Consider the following 18322-nt stretch of genomic DNA (forward strand, 5'->3'; position numbering starts at 1 on the left):
CACCGTCTTTTGACCTCTCCTCATACCTGGACTGAGACCTTGGGCCTCCAGAACCGAGACCTTGGGCCCCCAGAGCCAAGCACTTGGTGTCTTTGCTGTCCAGCTCCTTTAAGACAACTAACCTTTTACTGTCTGAGTGGGAAAGAATCACACAGCATTAACACTATACCTATCAAAGCCTCTGGAAAAGGTTGGGCAAAGGGTCAGAGCTGGTTCTGGGCTCTAGAGTGCCTTTGACAATCAATCATCTGGAATTGCTAGTCCCAAAAAAACATAATCAAACCACCAAAACCCTCTATAGTCCATCCAAAGTACAAACCCTTCACCTGGACTTTTAGGTGTTCCTCCTCAAGGCCACCCCCTGCTTCTCCCCAACCTCTCCTCACTGTAACCTTGCAGGCCTTGGGGCAAATTTCCTTCATCAAGGCCTTGGTTTATCTTTAAAATAGGATTAATCATTCAGATCTCCCTGTGCTATGATGATAATTCTAATTTATAAGTTAATAGATTTTAATAAAAACTTAACTAGAAGTAAATTCTAGCACAGAACCTGGCATATAGCAGGTTTCATAGGGCCTCAGTCTCTTCCAACCCAATTTCCAGCCAACGGAGCACAGCCTTGTCTTCACGGCTTAGCTCCACTCAAGTGTCCCTCTCTCTCCTAAGCCAGACAAGATAGACGGTATGTGACCTCCACCACCAAGCCTCCTCTAAAATGCTACCACCTCCAGGAAGCACTCCAGGGACCAGGATGAGGCTCCCTGGCCCCTCTCATAGGAGACTATTTATGCACAAGACTCCTCTTCACCTGTGACATTTTAAGCTTAAATTGCTGGCATGAACTTTATCCTGTTTTATACATCTTGCCCATAGTCATTGCAACCAGCCTGACCCACCCCTGCGCCACATCCCTGCTGGCTCACCAACCATTACTCAGTGTTCCAGGCAGCTGCCCAGGGCCACCCCCTTACTCTCAACCTTCTTGTGCAATGGTCCCATTGCCCCTACGGACACCTGACTCCCACTCTTGGATCTACTATTCCGACCTCAGGTCTTACCTCTGGCCTTCCAAGTGGAAGCTATCTGTGCTCTTCAGCTTGGCCCCAACTTTTGGCTCCTAGCTGTCCCCACTCCTACCCTTGACCCCAATCCCTGCCCTAGTGTCACATGTCCCTACTACCCAGGCCTGTGTAACTAATGCTGTAATGAATATCCATGTGTGTGTATATATAAATTCCCAAGATTGCTGAAATGCCCTGAATGACTCTGGCAGAGAAATGAGAGTCAACCAGAGCCAACTTCTCCTCAGTAATAGTCACCATTTTCTGCCAGCCAAACAGCAATTTTATTTGCTGGAAGAAAAGACAGGAGTTGTCTATCTGCCCTAACAGGCCTAAAATAAGATACTGCTGAGCCACGATGAGGGACTTGCCTGTATTGTGAGAAAGCAGAGGGCTGGTGGAGCCCCGGTACTCATCAGGGCTTGTCCGGCCCATAGAACTAAAGATTTGTGCATAACTCTGTGCAAACTCTCATAGAGGGTTGGTCACTAGTGTCTGAGCCAACGGCTGAGGTATCAGATTCTCATAGCCTTGACCTATCCAGGCTTGGGGAAGCCCTGTCTGGGGTTCCCACAGCCATGGGGTATGATGAGGGAAGTGTGTTGTCACCATCCGGAATTCAAAGTGGGTAAGACAAAAATGGAAGGTGCCTCCAAAGCAGGACGGGTCATGAAGCGAGCTGCTCCAGGGCCTCTCTCTATCTATGTGGGGGGAAGGCCTTTCTTCCCTCTTCTAATATATCCTTCTACAAGGGCCAGGCACTGAGCTAGGCACTGGAGGTACAGACAGGAGACAGACGCAGGCCCTGCCCTCACAGAGCTCGCAGGAGTGACAGATGATGAAATAAGTGACAGATGATGAAATAAGGAACAACAATGGAGTCTGACGGATGTTTTGACCTGGGGAGTACTTGGCAGGGGAGGGGGGTGGGGAGGGCTTGGGTTAGTCAGGGAAGGCTTCCTGGAAAAGGTGACAGTTATGGGGAGACTGGTATTTTATGTCAAGCAGACAGCAGGTGTGAATGACCAGTGACTGGAGAGAGAGAGGACATCACCCTACGGACACTGAGAGACGTTGAAGGCTGGGGCACAGAGGGCAATGTGGGAGAGGAGAATGAGGCTTCAGAGAGAAGAGGGCACCAGAAATAGGAGGGTGAGCGCACCTGGCTTGATGGAGCTGATTGCTTAGTACTCATCTGTTCACTCCTTTCTAGCTTCAAATCCTGAGAAGAGGCTGCGACTCTCTTCATGCCCTCTATAGTATCTAGAATAGGGCTCTGCATACAGCAAGTGCTCAATTAATACCTGTGGAGTAGTTGACCAAGGAGAGGGGTAAATGAAAGATTAGGAACTTATGTTGTATGTAGAGACCCTTGGAAAACAAACGCATGCACTTCTAATCACATGATCTGTAAGTTTATGGCCCTGCAGTTGCGATTTTATAGCTAAAACAAAATGCTCGTTAAAAACTGATAGGAATGTGTAAAATCAGCACTGGCAAATCTCAGTTGGCAGGCAGGAAAACCTGGCTCCTCGAAGCCTGCTGGGTCCATGGTCAAAACATGCCTTGGGTAGAGATCCGGAAGTGAAAAGTCATTTGGTTCTGGGAGCAAGAAACGGACTCAAACCCAAAGGAGCAGGTCTGAGCTCTCCAGGGCAAGAGGACATTGCATGCCTCAAATTATTACAGGCTGCCTGCTTGCATTATTTCACAATCAATGGGAATATTCAGAAGAGGCAGCCAGCCCTAGCCAGAGTCCTTAGGGGCAAGCGGTAGGACTTGAGACTTGCGCTATGATTGGACCTCAGCCAGGTTGGAGGAGAGCAAGACTCCCCAGAACCCACCCTGTTCGTCCTTCAGAAGCCCGGGGGCCTCCCAGCTCTTCTTTCTTCCAGCCACCCTCTTCTGCCTGGGCCCCGCCACTCAGCTGACCATGCCTGCTCAGCCCACATTTTGTCACCTCTACACACACACACACACACACAGGACACCTCTAAGCCACACACCTTTGTCAATTAATTTCTCAACCATTTAGAACGCTGAATGCAGACGATCTTGCTTTCTGGATAAAGAAAACATCTTTAGATATTTTCTCCTCTTACCCCAGATTGCCTCTCTTGACCCTTTTCCCCAACCCTCATTTCCCTCCATTGTTTGATTTAGGAGTCAGACAAGTTTTCTAGAGAAACACTGCATAGAAATAAATCCTCACAGGCAATGCAATAAATTCTCTAAGCTATGCATGACTGATAGAGCCTTTTGGTAGGAGACACTGAAGAATGTTGATCATGGAAAAACAAAATTCAAGAGGCCAAATTTTACAGGGAGCAATTAGTATTAAATAAGAACATGTCAGAGGCACTGGGGCATTAGAAACTGGCTGTCTCTGCCTCTTTTGTAAGTTGGGTTTACTAAATGGAACATAATGATATGTAACCAAAATACGGGAAGACCATTTCTTTGCTAAGGAGACCCAGCCAACAAACACAATGGAAAAACAGGAGTGATACCTTTCACTCTGGGGTTTGTTGTTTTCTGTATTTTGGGTTTGGGTTTGGGGGTTTTTTTTGTTTTTTTTTTTTGACTTTTCAATCTTCTCTGGGTGTTAGAGGACAGACCATAGAGCCTCGAAAAGCCCTCGTAGCCTAAAGATTCAGTGGAAAAAGTTCTTTGATTCAGTGAAAAAGTTTCTGAGCTGGGTACAGATAAAAATATCACTTTTAGAGAAAGAAAAGTAGTCATTGGTTAAATATCTGTACTTGCCAACCTTCTGTCCCATGTTAAGAAAGGGATTTTTTTATTTTTAATAAAAATGTGCATTGTCATCTAAATGATTGGCTGTTTTTTGCCCTCACTAGGAGCCCAAAGAGAAAACTATTTGGGGTTACAAAATGGGAAAAATTAGTCACCAGTGATTCACAGAGACTATTAATATGTGGCTATATTGTTCTCTTATTTACGATCCAGTTGGGACGAGCTGTTTGGGAGGAAGCAGGAAGATACACAAACAGCACCAGTGTTGAGCAGAGGCTCCACGCAGGTTTTGTGGAGAGAGCACGACCCCCAAACCCTCCCTGTTAGAGCCTCTTTGGTTTCTGTGCTCAGGACTGGCTGCACAGCACCAGCCCCTGGAGGGTTGTCCTAGGACTTCTGCTGGGCTGGAGAAAGGAACAGGGGAGTGACAACCCTCTTTCCCTCGCAAGGCTGTCTGTGCTGTCCTGGGGTGGGGGTGGGGGGGAGTGTCGCTGACTTGGCCATTTCCTGAACTGGGGAGAAAAGTAAAAGCAGGGACAGGGGGAGCTGTCGGCTGGCAGAGTGTGGCAGCCTGTTACTCAGAATTCCAGAAACTCATGCCCGAAATCCTCCTTACACACCAACAACCTGCATACATACATAAATCATTCACTCATTCACTCATTCATCCATTCATCTACCAAAGTACATTGAGCTTCTGACTGTGGACTATGAGGAACATGAGAAAGAGGAGCCCAGCCCTACCCTGGCAGAGCTTTCTGCCTGGTGGGAAGGAAGGGCAGCTGCCCCACAGTTCCAATGCAAACTGATGAGTGCGAGGACCGGGAGGTTCAGCCAAAATGGAAGCATACTGTAGGTGCAGCCAATCTGGTTACAGACCAGGAAGGGTAAGTTTAAGCTGAGCCACGTGAAGGAAAGCTAAGATCCAGGCAGGGTAAACTCAGAGGTGCAGAAGAAAGCAGGTTTAAACAGCGGGTAAAGTTGATGCAGAAAGTAAGTGCTGCCTCCTCAGTTCGAAGCATAAGGATATAAATGGGAGGGACAAAGGCCCCAACATGAGGAAAACAAGGGACGGATGGTGACCTTGCCCTGATCTCATTATGGCATTCACTGAAACACTGGGTAGCAAGTGTCCAGTCTCTGGGCTCATATGCTGCTGTCTCGATCTGTTTTTTTCTCAACATTTTCACTCTGCGACACTCTTGCTGCCTCAGGGAGGCCCCTTTCAGCACTTTTGTGATACCAAAGTGGGAGAGAATGCATGACTTATTGACCTAACAGTCAATACAGGTTTTGTTATGAACTTTGGAAACATCATTTTTAATGGCTGTATACTATTCTGTCACATGACTATACTATAATTTATCTATCTCCTTGTTGTTGAATATGTCATTTGCTTCCAAATTGTATTCGGATAGTATTATGGTAAGCAACCCTGTGCAGATAGCTTTTTCTATATTTGAGATTTCCTTATAAGAAAATAAGAGTGCTTTACATAAGAGAGTGCTCATTGCCCCATACCCCAGCTAGCTTTTTTATTTAAATTCCTTTTTAAAAGTCTGATTGAAGAAATTATTTCCCCCTTTTCAGCATTTAAAAAAATGGAGGATCAGAGACTTCTAACCTTTCTTAGCATGAGCAAGTTAAGGAGTGGTGAAGCTGGCTTTGAAGCCTGGTCCTCCTGACTGCCAAGTCCTCATCCACACCACATCCGTCCTCTCTGTAGAAAGGCCTGGTGGAAGAAACTAGTTGTCAGGACAGCTGGATTCTAGTCCAACCTTTTCCATTGACTAGCTAGTTCACTTTCAGTCTCAGTTTCCTTGTCTGTAAAACCTGGGTGCCCTACCTACCCATCTACCTTCACAGAGCTGTCAGGATGAAATAAGATAAGGAATATGAAGCCTTTTTGGAAATTCTAGAAAGTTCCACTTGATTGTAAACTTCAAAGAGGCATGAGCCCTGCATTCTATTTCCTCTCAAATCTATATCTAGTTCTCATGTTTATTCAGCACTCATATATGACAGTTACTATAGGTTAAGTGCTTCATAAGGAATATCTCATTTAACTCTTCTAAGAGCCCAATGGGTTAGATGCTGTTTCTATTTTAGAGATAAGAAATTAAGGCTATGTCTCATAGCCAGTAAATGCTGGAGATGAGTTTGAATCCAGGTGATCTGACTCCAGCCCTTGAGCTCTTGTTGTTTTAAAATATAGGTTTTATTGGGGCACCTAGCTGACTCAGAGGAGCATGCAACTGTTGACCTCCGGATCATGAGTTTGAGCCCCATGTGGGGTGTAGAGATTACTTAATAAAACTTTTTTTAAAATGTAAGTTTTATTATTATTCGGGTAGAATGAGGCCAACAGATCAGGAGATGATTGCCATTGGAAAGACAGTTTGTTACAGTTCTCAAGAGAAGGGGCACTCCACACCACACAGGGAAGCATGAGGGTTGGTCAGGAGGCAGAAGGAGTGAAGGGAAAACATGAGCAAGAGCCTTTAGAGTGGTTTTCCTAGGACAGAATGGGTGAGGCAGGGTAAGCAGGTAATGCAGGTTTAGGATTGGCTAGTTTGAATAATTTTAGCAAGCTCCCTGGGGTATAGGGACTTCCCCTAGTTGCCTGGTACCTGGCCCTGGAGTGATTGTGGCAGGGGGATAGTGGCTCAACCTGTGAGAGCTCCATAAAGGAAGTAGTTGGCAAGTATAGGCTCGGAATTGGTTGGCTTGCATATGAAACACGGATTCACAGGGGAGTCATTTGCTATCTTTAGGAATTAGCCCTGGGAGAGGCTGTCTCTCCAGTATTAGTGAGATGCCCTAGGCTGGAGCACCAAGAATAGAGAAAACAAAATATACAGTTGACCCTTGGACACTATAGGGGCTAGGGGTGCCAAACCCCCTTGCAGTCAAAAATCCACATATAACTTTTTTTTTAAATCCGCATACAACTTTGAGTTTCTAAAAACTTAACTACTAATAGCCTACTGTTGACAGAAGCCTTAGCAAGAACATAGTCAACTGACACATATTTTATATGTTATATGTATTATATACTGTATTCTTACAATAAAGTAAGCTAAAGAAAAGAAAGTGTTAAGAAAATCATAAAGAAGAGAAAATACATTTACAGTACTCTACTGTATTTATTGAAAAAAAAATCCATGTGTAAGTGGATCCAGGCAGGTCAAATTTGTATTGTTCAAGGGTCAACTGCAGCTAACACACTGTGTGCTTAATTGGGCTGCCTGTGCAGTGCTCTTGCCATAGCTGGAATGATTATCATCATCACCAGGAACCATTATAACAACAACAGCAACAACAATGTCCCACAGGGACCGTGTAGCACCCAGCACACAGTGGCACTCAAGAAGGGTTTGTTGAATGAATTAATGAATGAACGGTCCTATGCCTGCTGAGTTTAGAGTTTTGTGCACTCTGAAAAACACACAGGCATAGGTATTTGATAAATATTTTCTTCATTAGGCAAGCAAGAGGGCATTGAGGAGACTACTAGGGAAAAGTGACCTTCAGCGACCTTATTAGCCAGGATTTAGAAATATGTGCTTGCAAAAAGCCCTTCCTAGAGGAGCCTAGATAGTTTTCAGATCCTGCCCAGTGCAGATCTCATGCAGATCTGCCACAAGGACTCTTGACTGTGTCTTCAGAAAATATATGCTGACTCCTCACCTGACTAGTAATCTGATTTTGGTCCTGTCTCTCTGGAGTTCAAATGTCTGCCTTATTCAGGCTGTCAGTCACCTGGAGAACACACTCAAGAGATTCTGGCTTTTTTTCATCCTCACATTTCTGCCCTTACCACCAAAGTCATCCCAAGCATCTTTAGTCATTTATGTTTATTCATGCACTTAAGAGTGTTTATTGTGCACAATTATTTGGAGTGGTCTCATTCATAATTTATGACTGTCTTCAAGGAGGACCGGCACAACAGAGTCCTGCTCAACACGTTCAACCATTTGTCAGAATTGGGGTTCCTGGGAGTTGACAGGTGGAGGGAAAAACACAACTTTTGGGTAGACATTCTGAGCCCTAAGAGAACTTCATGCTGCTGTATCTGACAAGCAGCACTGACAGATTGAAGGAGTGTTCTAGTGCTACGTGGGGAACTACAAGAGGACTCCCTATTCTCAAGGCATTTACAAAGAATAAAAAGCAATAGAAACAAAAAGACGGATCCATGACATTTTAATATTGTCAACATGAAGTGACAAATACATTTTAAGAGGATCATTGACAAAGGAAATATGCAAATAGCAAAATAACATAGTACACATTAGATTCTGAGCTACTTCCTTCTCCAGGAGTTCCCTGGAGCTCACCCAGGCTCACCCAAGCAGGTTGGCTTCCCATCCCATCTCTTCATGTCCTCCCCATCTCCTCTCCCTGTCCAGTCTATTGGAAAGGCACTAACTCTAGAGGCTACTTCTTCAGAAAAAATAAGAACCAATGGCTGTGCAAAATGAGAAGGGCTGGGAAGTAGGAAAGAAGGATGAGGCTTCAACTCACGGGAGGACCAGAAAGTCTCACCCCTTACCCAGAGGCAGTTATGTCCACTTCCTTTTCCAGCTCCATTCCAAAAACATCTCTCCACAACAATTCAGGGATGCCTGTTGCCATGGCTACTGGGTGACAGATGCTTTTTGAATATGGTATGTGAAGAGCTCTCCCAATCTGCAATCCGACCTGGAACAGGTGGCTATTTTTAGCTACATGCCACTAATACATGCTTTAGAAAAGTCAGCCTTTAGCTTGTACTTAAACATCACCTTTTCCCACACTCCCTATTTTACCACCCTAGTGGCTTGCTGCATTTATAGGAGTTTTTATTTACCATTACTACAATGTGAAAGACATCGCAAAGACCCCAAGATTCAGGCAATCTTTTGGACTCAGGACACTCATAGGGAAGCCAGCATAAACTCTGGGCAGCATGTGTCAGCTTTCTCTTTGACATGGAAGGCTGCCCTCTCCAGGGCTACTCTTTGAGTGTTGATCCCCCACTTGAGGCTCAGAATTGCTGTCACCATCTTGCTCAGAGTCTCTGTGCTTGTCTCATCCTCTGTTTTTGCTAAAGTTCTCCATTTTATATGCCCAAATCTGTACTATCATTTGTAAAATAATATTTAGGATTCTGTGTTTTTCCCATTCATGTGTGAAGGCTGCCTGTCTAATAATAAGAGTTACAGATTTTCCCACCTCAAATTTAGTTTGACATTGAAGTCCTTACATGATGTGACCTCAAGTTACCTCCCTAAACTTTCCTACTTCTCAAATCTCTTAACCCCCAAGCCTGAAGTTCCCAGGGTATTCTCTCCAAACATGCAACGTATTCCACTAGAAATTCTACATAGCTTTTAATGCCCATCTCAAACTCCACACAGCCAAGAATTCTTATGCCATCACTTCTTGGCTCCTAGTTAAAAGCATTCAAGCATTCCCTCCTTTCTCTAGGTCCTATTTCATGATTAAATGTATTAGAGCTTGAAGTACTGCACACAACTGCTGATGCTATGTTATGCGGGCATTTCTTAACCTCCTCATGACCACTGGAAGCTTCATGAAACCAGAGGGGCAGTTTATCTCCATGCATGTATTTCCAATGCCTGATTCAGTGCTTTGTCCATAGTAGAGAGTCAGGAAATATTTGTGGAATTGAATTGCTATATAAAAATCTTCAGACCACGTTTCTAGTTTCACCTCTGTCACTGACCTTGAACCTGAAGTTTTCTAGATCTCAGTCCCCTTAGCTGGAAAGGAGTAATAATCCTTATTTCAACTTCACTCACAACTTTATCATTAGAACCAAACAGATTTGTCCTTAGAGATGGCAGCTTCTGGGATGAAAACACATGTCCCTCAGAAATGATTAAAAAAAGAGAGAGAAGAGTGAGGAAATACTATCGGAATACTAGAGCTATTCAAGCTAGATACGAGAGCTACAGGAGATACCAGCAGGCTACCCATGAAGAAGAATAAAGAAAAGTGAAGTTAAGGTAGAGGATGAGAAGGGGAGAGGAGCAGGAGAGGAGAGATATGAGAGCATGGTGTAGTCACAAACCACACACAGTCCAATGGGGGCAAAGGACAGAAGAGTAGAAATAGCCACTGAAATAAATGATGGCATGGGGTCTTGGAAATCAGAGCTCAGATCGACTTTGTCATGTGCTTGCCAGGGCTTTGTTGGGAACAAGGGTATCCCAGTCCATAATAAGGGAAACCAGAAGAAGAAGGGCCCCAGGCCAAAGCAGAAGAATCAGTCAGAGACAGAGCCTGGAAATCTAAATGTTAGTGATAGCCACAGAGGATTTTTGACTTACATAGACTCTGGGCCATTTTTTTTGAGAGACACTGATCGAGATCAGACAAATTAAAACTAAGAAGCATATTGGTTAACTATTGTTGGACCAGAAACCCCAGAAGTGGGAAAGTGGCAATAGAAACAGCTCATTGCATAAAGCCTGAGAAGCAAGAAAGAGACAAGGCAAATTTAGGAGAAAAAAAAAAATAAGAAAAGACATTAATAAAGTATAGGTAAACAAAGACTGAAGGCAGATACACATGAAACAGATGGCCTAAATATGCAGAAGGCTAAAAAGAAAAATTGGAATCAGATTGATATTCATTTTTCAAGGCTGAAGATGAGTAGAGAAATTTACTATCAAGGAGTTGGGTTTACTCCTGGATTTAAGGATAACAACCATGTAAGGAAAAGTTTTTATGGAGCATATATGGAACTCTGGACCAGTAGACACTACTGAGCCAGAGACCTGCTGAAATGAATAACCAAGAAGAGAAATAGAGGCCACATGAGACAGAACAGTCAGTGAGATTTGAAAGAATGAGTGGTGTAGTAATGACCAAGTAATGAACAAGTCAGATGGGCACGAGCGAGAGGGTCAGTGTGGGCTCAAGGCAAGTGATCTCAGGACCATGGATAGCTCTGTGTCTGCTGTGTCTGGGACAAGGGTGGCCTTTAACCCAGAGTTACCTTGACTGGAAGCACAGCGTAGGTCCCATTTTGGATATTAAAAGGATCTGTTTGCCCAATTAAGGTATAAGTCTTTAAATCTGGGAAATAGTTATCTATCTGGTGGTCTTTGATAACTCTCTTCAGAGGTGGTATGTGGTGGTAGAAAGAAAGAGTACTGGGCTTAGAGTCAGGAGGTTAGGTTTTGCTCCTAAGCATTGCCACTTGCTAGATGTGTGGATTTCGTGAGGTCAAACTTGTTGAAGCTCAGTTTTCTCTTCTATAAAATGGGATTTATAAGACTTTTCCTGTTTCCTATAAAGACTTACTGGGAAAATCAAATATGGGTATGCATGCGAAAGCACTTTTAAACTGTAAAACCCTAGTTAAATAGGTACAGTGGTTGGAGTTAACTTCCTACAGAATGGACTAAAAAGTTCCACAGAAACTCCACTCGGTCAGGAGACAGGGGTGGGAGGCCAAAGCTGTGTCCAAGCCCAACATCTCCAAAAGCAGAAGGAAGGCCCTGAAAGTAATGTGGGTTTTCAGAAGCTATGGGAGCAGACTGGAAAGATGTACAAATGTAAAAGAGAAAGTCAAAGAATAAAAGCGAAAGTAAAAAAAAAATAGACTTGCAAATATACAAGGGAAAGATTGATTATTTTATGTCAATTTATGGATGATAGATGAAATAAACTAGAATATCAAATAGGTGAAGTAAATTTCTTGGAAATTCAAACCCACTTCAATAATATCAAACTTCTTTCTGTAATACATAAAACAGAAACAAAAAACCTTTTTGACAAAACTGGATCTCCTTTTTGTTACTTTTAAAAGACTTAGTTTTAGGGCACCCGGGGGGCTCAGTTCGTTAAGCATCTGCCTTCAGCTGGGGTCATGATCTTGGGGTCCTGTGATTGGACCTTGAGTTGGACTCCCTTCTCAGTGGGCAGCCTGCTTCTTCTCCTTCTGCCCCTCCCCCTTATCATGCTCTCTCTCTCTCAAATGAATAAATAAAATCTTAAAAAAAAAAGACTTAGTTTTAATCTACTCTTCTTACAAAAGTAATATATAATTATTATAGAAAAAGTCAGAAGAAATTTAAAAATCAAAAGATAATATTAAAATATTAAATCACTCTCAATCCTATGAACCCCAAGATGATCTTCTTGCTCTTCCTTGCATATAGAAGGAACTGGGTTCACTCAATTTTTAAAAAAACAAATATGGGACCATCATCATACCACTTTGCAATATCTCTTTTTAAATCACCCAAAGTCAGGAATATCTTGTCATATAGGTAATAAGAAATAAATTTGGGAAACACAATTTTAATGCTTGTATATAATATTTGTTGTATAAAAATATCATACTTATTTAACCATTCCTTTCTTTTTGGATAGTTTGGTTATTTCCAACATTTCTTTATTGCATACTGTGCTAGAAGGAGTTCGTGTGTGGTTAATCCTGTGGGTTCTGGTGACAAACTTTCTCAAGTCAGCTCCCAGATTCCCTGTATATCAGCTGCATATCTTTGCGAAAGTTGCTTGATCTTATTAAGGCTCAGTTTCTTCATTGGTGGAATGAGTTTAAAAACAGTACCTACACCAAAGCCTATTGTTATAATTAAGTGAAATAATATATTTAACATACCTTATACAATGCCTGGCACATAATAGGTAGTTAATGATGATAACTTTTTAAATCCTTATAACTAATCTCTGACTCATCCTTAATTATTTCTATAGGATAAATCTCCAGGATTTTTGCATCAAAGGAAGGACATATGTATATATATATGTATATATATATATATATATACATATATATATATATATTTTTTTTAGGACAATGCCATATTTTAAGTGTAAAGAAAAGAATTGAGTTGTCAAGACGAAAAGGGACAGAGCTGAGCCAAATGTTAAAAAGTCATATATGGATGCAATGATTTAGGATGTGTTGCTATTAAACTAAGAGTGAGCATATCCTAGAAGCCATAATCCTACTTCTAGGAAAATATCTTACAGAAATAATTGCATGAATATATATGTATAAGAACATTCATTGCAATATTATTTGTGATAGCAAAAAATTGAAAACAATGTAATTATTTCAGTGGGAGAATGATTAGACATATTATGTTAATCCATACAGTTGAATATTAGACAGCCAATAAAAAAAATAAGGTAAAGCTACATATGTTAACTTTGCATTGAGTTCCTGATATAATGTTATATGGGAGAAAGTAGAGTGGCAGAGAGGAAGCATAGCACAATCACACTCTGTTGACAATGTTTTTTTTTATTATTTGAGAGCGTGCATGTGAGGTAGGGGAGGGGCAGAGGCAGAGGGAGAGAGAGAATCCCAAGCAGGCTCCATACTCAGTGCGGAGCCCAACACCGGACTTGATCTCACGACCCTGAGATCGTGATCCGAGCTGAAATCAAGAGTCAGACGCTTAACCGACTGAGCCACCCAGGCATCCCTGTGTGACAATGTTTAAGGATACAGAATTTAAATCTCATTAGTTACATGTGCTAGCCATGGAACAAAGCTAGATAATGCATATGAAGGGTATCTGAACACTGTAAGGGCTACACAAATTTTATCAACCCCACAGTATGACATAAATGTAATAAAAGAAAAGTGAGAGAGTAATAGGCTAATGAAAAGGACAGGACATGCATGAAATAAAGATTATTACAAGATGAAAACCATCTCTTTCCTGATCATAGAAGTCCAAGTGTTAAAGAAATAAAGAAGCTCGAGAAATTATCTTATTCATCCCTTGCCTTTCAGTAAAAGTATATTTATCCTTACATGTAAATGGAAAACGAGAGGTGCACAGAGCTAAGTGACTGTCCCGAAGTCACAAGGCTCATAAAAGTGGGGTGATGACCATGATCCTCTCTCCTGATCAAAATGGAATTCTCAAAGTCTTGGAAACTTGGCAAACTCAAATAGAGAATACATAAATTCCTAGTGGAACAGGAAGAAATTAGAACTATAAAAAAGATTATTAAGGGGAGAGGAGACTTACTCCCTTTTCAAGATGCCATGAAGAAGTAGGACATGTTAAAAATACATAAAAAATGCTCAGAGGGAGGCACCATGCCAAAGACTTTAACAGAATAGCTCTCCCCTTGCTCAGAAGCAATCAATGTGGAGTCTTTTTTCCCCTGTAAAGGCAAAGGAAGTGAAGCGGAAATAGCAAACATCAAAGAACAGATGAGGAAAGTCTCCGTCAACAGGATCATGGAGATGGGTGAAGATAAAGATGGTTAATCAAGAAAAAGGACAAGATCTGTCGATACCTCAGAGGATCAGGGGAAAAATGCCTGTGGCACATAGTGGGGAGAAGGCCAGATTTCAGTTTACCTCCCAAGAACCACTCAGGTAACAGCCCTGCAAATGACCACAACAGATCAAGCAAGAAAGCAGCACCCATCAGCCTGATGACAAGGGGCATGCTCCTGAGCCCAGTAACTTCACAGCTGAGGACCCACACAACGTCCTACAAATCTAGCAAAGCATGGGAAAATAGTAAAGTGATCAACGGTGCCTCAAAGTGGTATTAATTTAAAGGGAGATGAACCATGAGAGACTATGGACCCCGGGAAAAAACTGAGGGTTTCGGGGGGGGTGGCGCAATGGGGTAAGAGGGTGATGGGTATTAAGGAGGGCATGTGTTGTGATGAGCACTGGGTGTTATATGCAACTAATGAATCATTGAACACTATATCAAAAACTAATGATGTACTATACAATAGCTAACTGAGCATTAAAAAAAAAAACAACCCACAAGGTAGGGCACCCGGGTGATGTAGTTGGTTAAGCGTCTGACTCTTGGTTTCAGCTCAGGTCGTGAGCTCTGCATTGTGGGATCTAGCCCTGTATCGGGCTCCACACTGAGCGAGGAGTCTGCTTGAGACTCCCTGTCCCTCTGCCCCTCCCCCCTGCATGCTCGTGTGCTTTCTCTCTCTCTAAAATAGATAAATCTTAAAAAAAAACAAGCAATGTAGGGCTATTGGGAAGGAAATCAATGGTTCAAGGAGGGAGAGCTTGTGAAAACTTGAGGCTGACAGAATCTCTGCAACCTCCCTGTCCTTAGAGTTTCCGTACCTCTGCTCCAGCTCAGCTGGCTCCTCTCTTCTTCCTTACATGGGAGAGTCATGAGCAGCACCATGCCCATCTTCAGAGCAAAAAGAAACAATTGACACTTTTCAAATGAAACCTATAAAGAAGACCAAAAATATTTGAGAAAAATAAACCCCATTTTAGACATTAGACAGCATGCCTAAAATTAGACCTTTAGACAGTCCCCTTTCCCCAAATACTCAAAATGCAGTAATTATGAAAATAGGTAACTAAAGCTTAGTTTCAGGAGCATGCAACATCCTAGAATTATCCACAGCTCAACTCAACTCCATCTTGTCCAACTCTTCTGAAGTGCAGTTGGGAGTTGGTCAGTCCCAGTGTTGGTTGGTGCATCTACTCTTCTACACTTGTCTTGGGCCTTTTCTCACACAGGGTCATATTGGGGCATCTTCCGAGGAGCATTGTATCCTCAAATTAACTCTAGACAAACTTCTCATCCTCTTCTGCAGCTCCCAGGCCCTGTGTGAACAGATTGTCCTCTGTGTCAGTTCCACAATCACCTGAGTTTTTCACTGCTCACATAGCCAATCCTTCCCACATCACCTAGTGCTTCACGGGACCCCATTTCAGGGCATAGTTACTAAATTTTTTAAAATTGCACTATCCCTGCTCTTATACCAGCTAGTATTACAATCAACTACAAAAGAAAGCGCAACTATAGCTTAAAAAAGTAGGAGAGTCACAGTTTAAGCGTGGAGACATAGGCAGGTTGAGGGGGGCGATTGCTCAGTCATTCCACCGGGGCCTTTTCCTCCGTGATTGGCCTCCTGGATTTCACTCCTTGCTTGTTGCCTTATGGTTGCAAGATAGCTACTCTCCTTGTAACTTTGCATCCACATTCAAAGCAGGAGGACAGGAAAGGGTGAAGGACTTTCTCCTTACAAGGCTTTGTATTTTTACTCTGAAAGCTAAGACTGCCCCAGTGAACTTTTGCCTACATTTCATTGACTAGACTGCATTACATGGTCATGCCCAGCAGCAAGGAAGCTGGGAAATCAAGAACTGTATTTTCACTTTTATACTGGGAAAGGCACAAGAGAAAGTAATTTTTAATGAATATTGAATGATATCGGCCACCATAACTCCTTTGACTCCTCAGTGTCATGGATGCCCTATTCTGTTACATATGCTCACCCCCAATCCCCATCACCAAGAATGAAAACCCAAAGTCTTGTCCAGTTCAAATCCAGGATCTCCAGGGACACCTGGGTGGCTCAGTTAAGTGTCTGCCTTCGGCTCAGGTCATGATCTCAGGGTCCTGGGGTCAAGCCCCACATCGGGCTCCGCTCTCAGTGTGTGGACAGCTTAGGATGCAAGGTTGTGGGCACCAAGGCCACACCAGGCATGGGTCTCTGTGATACACAGGCATCATCATCTTGTTAGTTCTTAACCATAAGCCTATAAGGTCAGTTCCACTAGTATCTTGATTTTACAATGAGGGAACTGAAGCTCAGAGAGCTTAAGTCAGGTTTCCAAGGCCGCCTGACCAGTAATGAAAGAGCTGGATTCAAGACAATATAATATTTAGGGGCAGAAGGGCAAATGCCAGAGAGTGACTTAGGGAGGAGGTGATTCAGTGGCCCCCATCCTTGTGCCTCTAAATGTCCTTTGGTCATGAAAGAATTTGCAGACAGTTGGCTAAGCTTGTGTGGGAGCTGGAGGTAGAGGAGCAAGCCACAGGTACAAAGAACAAACTTTTTCCAAAGGTGAGTGGAAAAAGGAACAAAGGATTACCATCTTAGAGATTCAGACAGGAAAGCAAAATTGCAAAAACCTGTAATTATGGTGTCCAGAGAACTGGCCAGAGGAGGAATGGCTGCTTTAGAAAAGAGAGGGGGAAAAAAGGTGAAAGGGATTTGTCTGTGTGCGTGCGCATGCGTGTGTGCATGCGTGTGTACACGCATTCATTAGAAAGTGATAGACAATGTTTGCAAAAAATACATGGGTTGGATAGGGGAAATTATAAATACATTTAAAATTTAGCTAATTTTTAAACAATTTTAAGTGCTAAGGGATCCAATGAGATAATGCATGAGAAATGCTTAAATTATACAGTGATATACAAAAGCAGAGTGGTACTTAGTTTCATACGAGTGTATTTATAATAAAACTGGAAGGACAAGGAGGAGCCAGGCCAAGGGGCTGAGCTGACACTCTGCTGGGCTCTGCCGCAGCTCTCCTTGTGCATGTCTTGCCTGGGACGTTCCTCTTCCTCTTGTTTTATTGCAGCTCTTCCCCACCTCTGGCGCTGAGTGCCCAAGTGGTACAGCTGTTCAACAGGTGGCCCACGTTTACCCCAGGTGGTGATATTTAAGGAATCAGTTGAGCAATTGCTCTGCTATGTGTTGCTTGGGGTTTGCAAAGTCCCATCAGGACTCTAAGAGACCTGAGTCACCCCACAGGAGCCCCTGAATGGGGTGGAAGAAGCCTGGTCCTATGCAGGAGAAGTCAGTTCTGGAAATGAAGGAAGGTCATGCTGGGGCTCCAGGATAGGAGAGGACACCTGGCGGAGGAGGCATCTCCCATTTGTAGGGAAGACAACGGTTTCCTTTCCTGAGGGTTTCTCAGATACGTGATTTGCTTTTGTAGCCACCTTGCTCGCACAGACCTTGTTGTTTTTTGGGTGTCGCTTGGGCTGAGATGGGCTAAGGGGAGACTTTTCAAAAGATGACCCACTCTTGGGGCACCTGGGTGGCTCAGTCGGTTAAGCGTCTGCCTTTGGCTCAGGTCATGATCCCAGGGTCCTGGGCTCGAGCCCCGCATCGGGCTCCCTGCTCAGCGGGGAGTCTGCTTCTCCCTCTCCCTCTGCCTCCCTGCTCATGCTCTGTCTCAAATCAATCAATCAATCAATCAATCAATCAATCAATCTTAAACCAGGCGCCACACAAAGGCAGCTTCTCCAGTCTACCACCCTGAGGGGCAGGCCGTGTGAACAGAGTCCAGGGTCATGAAGGGATTTTCGCAGGAGCCATTCAGTAATCACTTCCTTCAGAGAAAAAGTCTCGCTTGCAGGGAGCCTTCTGGGAGCCCCACACTGGGAGTGGCGGGCCTGCGGTGGTGAGGACGTGCATGGGCTTTCTGCTTATTCTCACCTGATGTGCTCAGAACTGCTCGCTCCCAGCTCCAGGATCTGCTCTGCTTTGGAGACGTCTAATCATTCTGGAGACTGAAGGTGTCCAAGAGTGAATCCCCGTATTTTTGCTTCCAAGTGCCTCTCCCTAAACATTTGCTTTTGAAAGATTTGGTCTCCAACCACTTAAATGACTTTTTTTTTTTAATGACCCATTAAGAGGACTTTGTTTCTCCATGTTCTAAGGAATCATAGATGAATGTGTTTGCCAGCCAGGCTTCCAGTGAGCGC

At 43.3% G+C, this 18322-nt stretch overlaps 1 long non-coding RNA gene across 7 annotated transcripts in view; it reads right to left on the reverse strand.

The window, feature by feature from the left end:
* Positions 1–18322, reverse strand: part of LOC123850444 (uncharacterized) — a 43330-nt gene that overhangs the window by 2896 nt on the left and 22112 nt on the right. For 3 of the 7 annotated variants that reach the window (XR_010405497.1, XR_010405498.1, XR_010405501.1), the window contains 3 exons: positions 14926–15420; positions 8371–8519; positions 2224–2365 (listed from right to left, as the gene is read on the reverse strand). This is a non-coding gene — a long non-coding RNA (uncharacterized LOC123850444). The remainder of the gene's footprint in view (positions 1–2223; positions 2366–8370; positions 8520–14925; positions 15421–18322) is intronic. The other 4 variants (XR_010405502.1, XR_010405503.1, XR_010405500.1 and 1 more) reach the window with 3 other exon arrangements.

This window comes from Mirounga angustirostris, unplaced genomic scaffold (assembly GCF_029215605.1).
Source record: "Mirounga angustirostris isolate CCGP_5_RB_7025 unplaced genomic scaffold, mMirAng1.0.hap1 SCAF_10, whole genome shotgun sequence".
In the NCBI taxonomy this organism is placed as follows: Eukaryota; Metazoa; Chordata; class Mammalia; order Carnivora; family Phocidae; genus Mirounga; species Mirounga angustirostris.